This window comes from Pteropus vampyrus, unplaced genomic scaffold (genome assembly GCF_000151845.1).
Source record: "Pteropus vampyrus isolate Shadow unplaced genomic scaffold, Pvam_2.0 Scaffold44, whole genome shotgun sequence".
NCBI classification, from domain to species: domain Eukaryota; kingdom Metazoa; phylum Chordata; class Mammalia; order Chiroptera; family Pteropodidae; genus Pteropus; species Pteropus vampyrus.
Window position 1 is genome coordinate 8,366,412 of NW_011888825.1, and position 7,824 is coordinate 8,374,235.

At 36.8% G+C, this 7,824-nt stretch overlaps 1 protein-coding gene and 1 pseudogene across 2 annotated transcripts in view; one reads left to right on the top strand and one right to left on the bottom strand.

Annotated features, from left to right (window-relative positions):
• The window catches only part of AKAP10 (A-kinase anchoring protein 10), a 90,019-nt gene that overhangs the window by 34,615 nt on the left and 47,580 nt on the right, over positions 1-7,824 (top strand). The gene's annotated exons all lie outside the window — the stretch shown is intronic.
• Positions 3,591-4,476, bottom strand: LOC111738836 (annotated as a pseudogene).

Consider the following 7,824-nt stretch of genomic DNA (forward strand, 5'->3'; position numbering starts at 1 on the left):
TTTTTTTGCCAATACCATGCTGTTTTGATTATTGTTGCTTTGTAGTAATTTGAAGTCGGGCAGAGTGATTCCTCCAGCTTTGTTCTTTTTTCTCAGGATGCCTTTGGCAATTCAGGGTCTTTTGTGCTTCCATACAAACCTGATGATATTTTTTTTTCTTTTTCTTTAAAAAAATGCTGATGAGATTTTGATGGAGATTGCATTAAATCTGTATAATGCTTTAGGTAATAAGATCATTTTAACCATGCTGATTCTTCCAATCCAAGAACACGGAGTATCTTTCCATTTCTTTGTATCTTTTTCTATTTCTTTTAATAGAGTCTTACAGTTTTCATTATTTGGGTCCTTCACATGTTTCATTAGATTTATTCCTAGATATTTTATTCTTTTTGCAGTTGTAGTTGCAAAAGGAATTATTTTTTCTACTTCTTTTTCTGACATTTCATTATTAGAGTATAGGAACAGTTTGAGGAGAATAGGTATTAAATCGTCTGAATATTTGGTGGAATTCACTGGTGAAGCCATCTGGTCCTGGGCTTTTACTTTTTGGTAGGTTTTTGATGATTGTTTCAATTTCCCTATTGCTGATCAGTCTATTAGATTTTCCAGTTCTTCTTGATTCAGTCTAGGAAGTCTTGTATTTTTCTAAGTACTGGTCCATTTCTTCTAGATTATTAAATTTGCTATTATATGCTTTTTCATAATATTCTTGTATGATCCTTTGTATTTCTGCGGTGTCTGTCATAATTTCCCCTCTTTCATCCCTGATTTTGTTTATTTGTGTCCTTTCTCTTTTTTCTGTAGTGAGTCTAACCAGGGGTTTGTCAATTTTATTACCCTTCTCAAAGAACCAGCTCTTCGTTGCATTTATTTTTTTCTTTCTTTTTCTTTTTCTTTTTATTTTTTTCAGTTTCATTTATTACTGCTCTAATTTTGATTATTTCTTTCCTTCTGCTGATTTTAGGCTTCATTTGTTCTTCCTTTTTTCGTTTTTTAAGATGAAGCGTTAGGTTGTTTATTTGGGCTCGTTCTTGTTTTTGGAGATAGGCCTGTAACGTTATGAACTTTCCTCCTATGACTGCTTTTGCTGTGTCCCAAAAGTTTTGACATGTTGTACTGTCATTATCATTTGTTTCTATGTATCTCTTGATCTCTCTTTATTTCTTCTCTGACCCAGTTATTCTTCAGTAGCATGTTGTTTAATCTCCATGTATTTGAAGTTCTTCCCACTTCCTTTTTACAATTGACGTCTAGCTTCAAAGCATCATGATCAGAGAATCTGGTTAGTATGATTTCAACCCTCTTATATTTGTTGAGGCTATCTCTGTGTCCCAGTATGTGGTCAATCCTTGTTAATGTTCCATGTGCACTAGAGAAGAATGTATAAGTAGCTATTTTGGGATGAAAGGCTCTGTAAATATCAATCATGTCCAGTTGGTCTAATGTGTCATTTAAGGATGTTATTATTGATTTTCTGTTTGGATGATGTGTCCATATCTGACAGGTAAGCCAAGATGGGCACTTACAAGCACATCCAGGAGTGCTTCATCCTTTACTTCTGACAGTGGGGTATTTAGGTCCCCTACTATGATAGTGTTTTGGTCTGTTTCTCCCTTTAGTTCTGTTAGTAATTGCTTTACGTATTTCGGGGCTCCCTGATTGTGAGCATAGATATTAATAAGTGTTATGTCTTCTTGGTGCAGGATTCCCTTTATTATTATGAAGTGTCCCTCAGTATCTTTCTTTACTTTTTTTAGTTTGAGGTCTGTTTTATCTGTTATTAGTACTACTACTTTCGCTTTTCTCTGGATGCATTTGCTTGAAACATCATTTTCCACCCTTTCACTTTGAGTCTATATTTGTCTTTGGAGCTGAGATGTGTCTCTTGGAGGCAGCGTATGGTTGGGTTTTGTTTTTTGATACAATCAGCAACTCTGTGCCTTTTTATTGGTGAGTGCAGTCCATTTACATTTAGGGTGATTATTGAAATATGAGGTCTTCTTATAGCTATTTTCTCTTTTGCTTTCTAGTATCTCAGTGTTTCCATTGCTTCCTTGTCTTTGTATTTCTGTTTTCTTTATTTTGGTTGGGTTTTGTTGGCTTTCCCTCTGGTTCTTCTTGTTTTATGTTATATACTTCAGTTCTGAATCTTTGGTCTGTGGTTACCATTATGAATATGTAAAGGATAATTACATATATACAGTCATCCATTTTCTTCTGCACATGCCTTATCTCCATTGCCCTTTGCGAATTTGGATCTTTGAATCCTTTCCTTTTCAATCATGTTATCTCAATTTGTTCCTATGTATGCTGAACATTCATTACTGTCTTGCTACAGCAAATCTCTTCTTATTGTTTAAGCTTTTAATGCTCTGTTCTTAGTAAAGATTTCACTCCTCTGCTTCTGTCTGCCTGCTAGTTACTTTACTCTTAATTATGTATTTTTATTGTCATTTTGTTTTAGGTGAGTTGAACCCTTTCAGTATTTCCTGTAATGTAGGCCTTGTAGTGGAGAATTCTCTCAATTTTTATATGTCTGGAAAAGTCTTTATTTCTCCTTCATATCTAATTGAGAGCTTTGCTGGATACATTATTCTTGTCTGGTAGTTCCTTTCATTTAATAGTTTGAATATTTGATTCCATTTCCTTGTGGCTTATAAGGTTTGTACTGAGAAGTCCGATGATAATCTAATGGGTTTTCCTTTATAGGTTATCGTCTTCTTTTCCCTGTCTGCTCTGAGATTTCTTTATTTGTCTTTAGGGTTTTCTGTATGTAATATTATGTCATCCGTGAATAGAGATAATTTACTTCTTCCTTTACAATTTAGATACCTTTTTTTCCCTTGCCTAATTGCCTTGGCTAGGTCTTTTAGTACTGTGTTCAATAGAAGTCTTGAGAGTTGCCATCCTGCCTTGTACCTAATCTTAGAGGAAAACTTTTCAGTTTCTTGCCATTGAGTATGATGTTAGCTGTGAGTTTTGCATATATGGGCTTTATTATGTTGAGGTAATTTTCTCCTACTCCTAGTGTGTTGAGTTTTAAATTATAAAAGAGTGTTGAATTTTGTCACATGCTTTTCTGCATCTGTTGATTTGATCATATGATTTGTATCTTTCATTTTGATGTAGCATTTCATTTTAATTGATTTCTTTTTGTGTTGAACCATCCTTGCACCCCAGAGATGAATCTCACTTGGTTGTGGTGTATGATCCTCTTAATATACTATTGAATTCTTCTTTGCTAGTATTTTGTTGAGGATTTTCGCATCTATATTTATTAATGCCATTGTTCTGTAGTTTTCTTATAATATCATTGGTTGGCTTTGGTATTACTTAATATAAGCATTTATAGTTTTAAATTCCCGTCTTAGTACTGCTTTGGCTACATCCCATAAGTTTTGGTATGTTGTGTTTTCATTTGTCTCAAGATATTTTTAAATTTCTTTCTTGCTTTCTTTTTCAACCCATTGGATGTTCAGAGTGGTTTGTTTAATTTCCACATATTTGTGAATTTTCCAGTTTTCTTTCTGTCATTGATTTTTTTTTAATATCCTAAATTGTTTATCAGGTAAGAATTTTACAAACTTATATTAGCAGTAATAGTGGAGCTGGAGAGTATTGCACCTTTTCCAAGCTTCAGGGTGAACACCACCAGTAGTACAGGGGAACTTGTGGCCCTTGCCAAAGCCACGGCTCATTACAGCCCTAGCATATCCCTGTCCTTGTGGACTGGCCTGGTGATCCACTGGGTGTCAGGATTCCATCTGATAGCTTTATGGATTGGATCAATGGGGAGAACCTCAAAGAAATTGTATGTGGAATCTTTACCAACCCAGTAAGAATTCAGTGCTTTCAGAGCCCCACAGTGGTGTCCAGCTCACTCCGCGGCAACAGACTGAAGGCTTTGAGCAAACTTTAGCTGATTAACACCATGGTGGACAGGCTTGCTGTAGGTTGCGCCCTTAGGAACTGAGCGTTTGTGGCCACCAGGATGCACACAAATCCAATATATGACTTAATCTTGCTTGGCCTTGTATCCCAGCCTGCATGCTTTATCAGGCTGGTTGGAGTGAGAGACCCTGTGGAGTGCAGAGAGCTGGCGGTACTGCCAGCAGTGCACCCTGAGAAGAAAGCATGTTACATAGTACTGCTTCTTTCTCCATAGCTCCTGGATGTGCTTGTAAGTGCCCATCTTGGCTTACCTGATGACTGCAGCCAAACGGACAGGCTGCTGTTGATTTCTGGTTTCATTCCATTGTGGTCAGAAAAGATATTAGGTCTGATTTCTGTAGTCTTAAAATTGTTAAGGCTTGTTTTGTGACCTAACATGTAATCTGTCATGGAGAATTATCTATATGTATTGAGAAGAGTGTGTATTCTGCTGCTGTTAAGTGGAGTGTTCTTATATGTCTTTTAGGGCCATTTCCTCTGTGGTGTTTTTCAAGCCTGTTGTTTTCTTATTTTTATGTTGTTGAAAGTGGGGTATTGAAGTCTCCTACTATTAACTGTATTGCTGTTTACTTCATCCTTTACTTCTGTCAATATTTGCTTTATATGTTTATGTACTCTGATGTTGGGTGCATATATATATGATTACTATATCTTCTTGGTGGATTGACTCTTTTATTATTATATAATTTCCTTCTTTGTCTTTTGTGACCATTTTTGACTTAAAGTATATTTTGTCTGATATAAGAATAGCTGCCGTTCCCCCACCCCCGTCTTTGCTTACTGTTTGCACAGAATATCTTTTTTATCCCTTCACTTTCAGCCAATATATATCCTTAAATTTAAAGTAACTGTGTAATAGACAGCATATAGTGGGTTCTCGATTATTTTTTTAAAAATCAACTACTTTATCTTTTGAGGAATTTAATCCATTTACATTTAAATTATTTATTGATAGGGTAGAATTTACTATTGCTGTCTTATTGTTTCTGAGTGTCTTTTAGGTCTTTTGTCTCTCTTTTTCTCTCTTGCTGTCTTCTTTTATGTATCTATTTTTAATGTAGTGACATGCTTTGATTCCTTTCTCATATCTTCCATAGGTATTTTTATTGTGGTTACCATGGGGCTTAGATAAAAGATCTTACAGTGATAACAATCTATTTTAAGCTGATAACAGCTTAACTTTAATCAATACCCTGGCCCCCTCTGCACCCCAGTACTTTTTTGACTCAACTAAGTCATTCTAATTTTTTGTACATAAGTTTCCTTTTATATAAAAATAGGGATAATCTATTCTGTTAACCCAGGGGTTCTCAAAGTATGGATCGCACAGCCATAGAGGATCCCTGAGACTTTTTCCAAGGGGTCAATATGATCAGAACTATTTCCAAAACAATTCTAAGATGTTATCTGTCTTTGCACTATGTTGACATTTGTAATAGTGGTAGAAAGGCAATTGTAGGAAAACCTGCTGGCATTGAACCAAATTGTACTAGTAGTCATTGTGTGCTACCAGTAAAACTAAGTGCCTGCTTTACTTAAGGGAGTCTTTGGAAAAGTAGATAATTAATTTTATTAAATGATATGCGTGACACATGGGAAATATGCAGAAGCACTTCTGCATACTACATGTGTAGTTGATTATTTTTTTGAGTTCAGTTAGCTGCTTTTTAAATGGAATACCATTTTTACTCGTAAGAATGACTACAGACAAACTATGGTTATTCAGCTTGGATATTTGGCAGACATTTTTTTTGGAAATGAATGAAGTGAACTTGTCATTTAATGGAAAACAGTTGACAGTATTTTTGCCCAGAGTAAAATTTAAGCTTTTCAAGTGAAAATTCCAATTTAGGAAACTTGTATTCACCACTGTGTGCTTTGACAGATTTAAGGAATTTCTGATAAGGTCATTGGTGATAGTATCGATGTGATTCCTTTTTCTATACTATATGGCAGTGGTCCCCAACCTTTTTGGCACCAGGGACTGGTTTCGTGAAAGACAACTTTTCCACGGACCAGAGTGGCAGGAGATGGTTTTGGAATGATTCAAGCGCATTACATTTATTGTGCATTTTGTTCCTGTTATTATTACATTGTAATACATAATGAAATAATTATACAACTCACTATAATGCAGAAGCAGTGCGAGCCCTGAGCTTGTTTTCCTGCAACTAGACGGTCTTATCTGGGGGTGATGCGAGACAGTGACAGCCTAAGTGTGTTCTTATGTCCAGTCTACTCCATAATCTCGTTTTGGTTGCTGTCATTGCAGAAAATCCTGCTTTACAAAGATAGAATGTTGGAAATGGAAACAGGCTTTTCAGTGCTTTTGTGGCAAGCTCAGGATATTCCACCTTGACTTTAATCCAGAACGTATGGAGGTTTGAAGTTGTCTCAAATATACTTTTAAGGCCACAGTCATTTGCGATCTCAGATCCTTTTCTAGCACGGACAAAGTCGATTCACCTGGCTATTCCCCAATGGGTTGTAGATCCATTCCTTCCCAGTTTGGGGATCTTTTGTGATTGGGAAGTAATGCTCAAACTCTTTTGAAAGCTGAGATAAGTGATCATGCACCAGCTAGGAGAAAGAAGGCCTGACTCGGTCTCTTTCAAAATCTCTGCTAATGTTTGAAACATGTCAAAAATTCCAGTGTTCATTTATCACCCTCATAATTCCAATTTGGCTTTGAATGTAAGCCAGTTTATCTGCTGACTTGAACACAGTTGTCATTCTCCCTTGAAATGACTTGAGTTGGTTAAGCAGTTTGAATATGTCACACAAGTCAGCAAGTTTTGTGACTCATTCTGTGTCACTGAAATTTGCTGCCAGCAGTGACTTTTTCCAAAAGAAATGTCTGGAGTGGTTCTCAGTAACTCAGAAACTCTGGCCAGTAATCTACCTTTAGAAAGCCATCTCACATCTGTGTAGAAGAGAAGACGTGTGCTCTGCGTCCATCTCCTCAGAGAGCTGCACGAACAGATGTGAGTTAAGGGCCTGTACTTTAATGTGGTGGATAATTTTAATCACATCCTGCAAAGCGTTAAGTTCAGGTGACATTTTTCAACTAGCTAGCATTTCTCTATGGGTGACACAGTGTGTAGACTCACATTCAGAGGTGACCTCTTTGACTTGAGTAGTGGAACCAGAAAGCCGTCCGGTCATGGCAGCCACTTCATCTGAGCGTATACTGACACAAAATGACCAATTCAGTTTTCCTGATACATAATCATTCAAAGACTGGGATAGTTCTGCAGCTGTGGTGTGGGCTGGCAACAAAAGTGCACACAACATATCCTCATGCACATCCTCCTGAAAAATATATCACACAAAAACAAGCACGTTGCCTTGTTGTCAATGTTGGTAGACTCGTCATTCTGGATTGCGTACCACAGTGACTCATTAATCTTCTCTAACAGTTGTGCCTCAATACCCTCTGCTATTTCATCAGTTCCTCTAGTTATGGTGCTAGCTGAAAGAGGAACAGTGCTGCCTTTTGAACAGCAGCCTCTCCTAAAAGTTCACTACAAATGTCCTTAGCAGCAGGCAGGATCAACTCTTCACCAATAGTAAAGGGCTTCTTAGCATTTAGCAATGCAGTTAGACACTAAGAATGATGCTCTCAGTGCAGACACATTTGATGAAGTGGTGGCCTTTAATAATTGCTTCTATTTTTCATGTTCACACTTTTTTCTTTTGAAAAACTCCAGAGACTTGTCTTTTAATGCAGGTGCTTGGTTTCCATGTGACGAAGCAGTTTTGACGGATTCATGGCTTTGTTGGATAGCCGGTCACCACATATTATACAAAGTGGGCTTGGAGAATGTGAATCACCTGTTGCAGTGAACCTGTAATTTAAGTAGGACTCTTGGT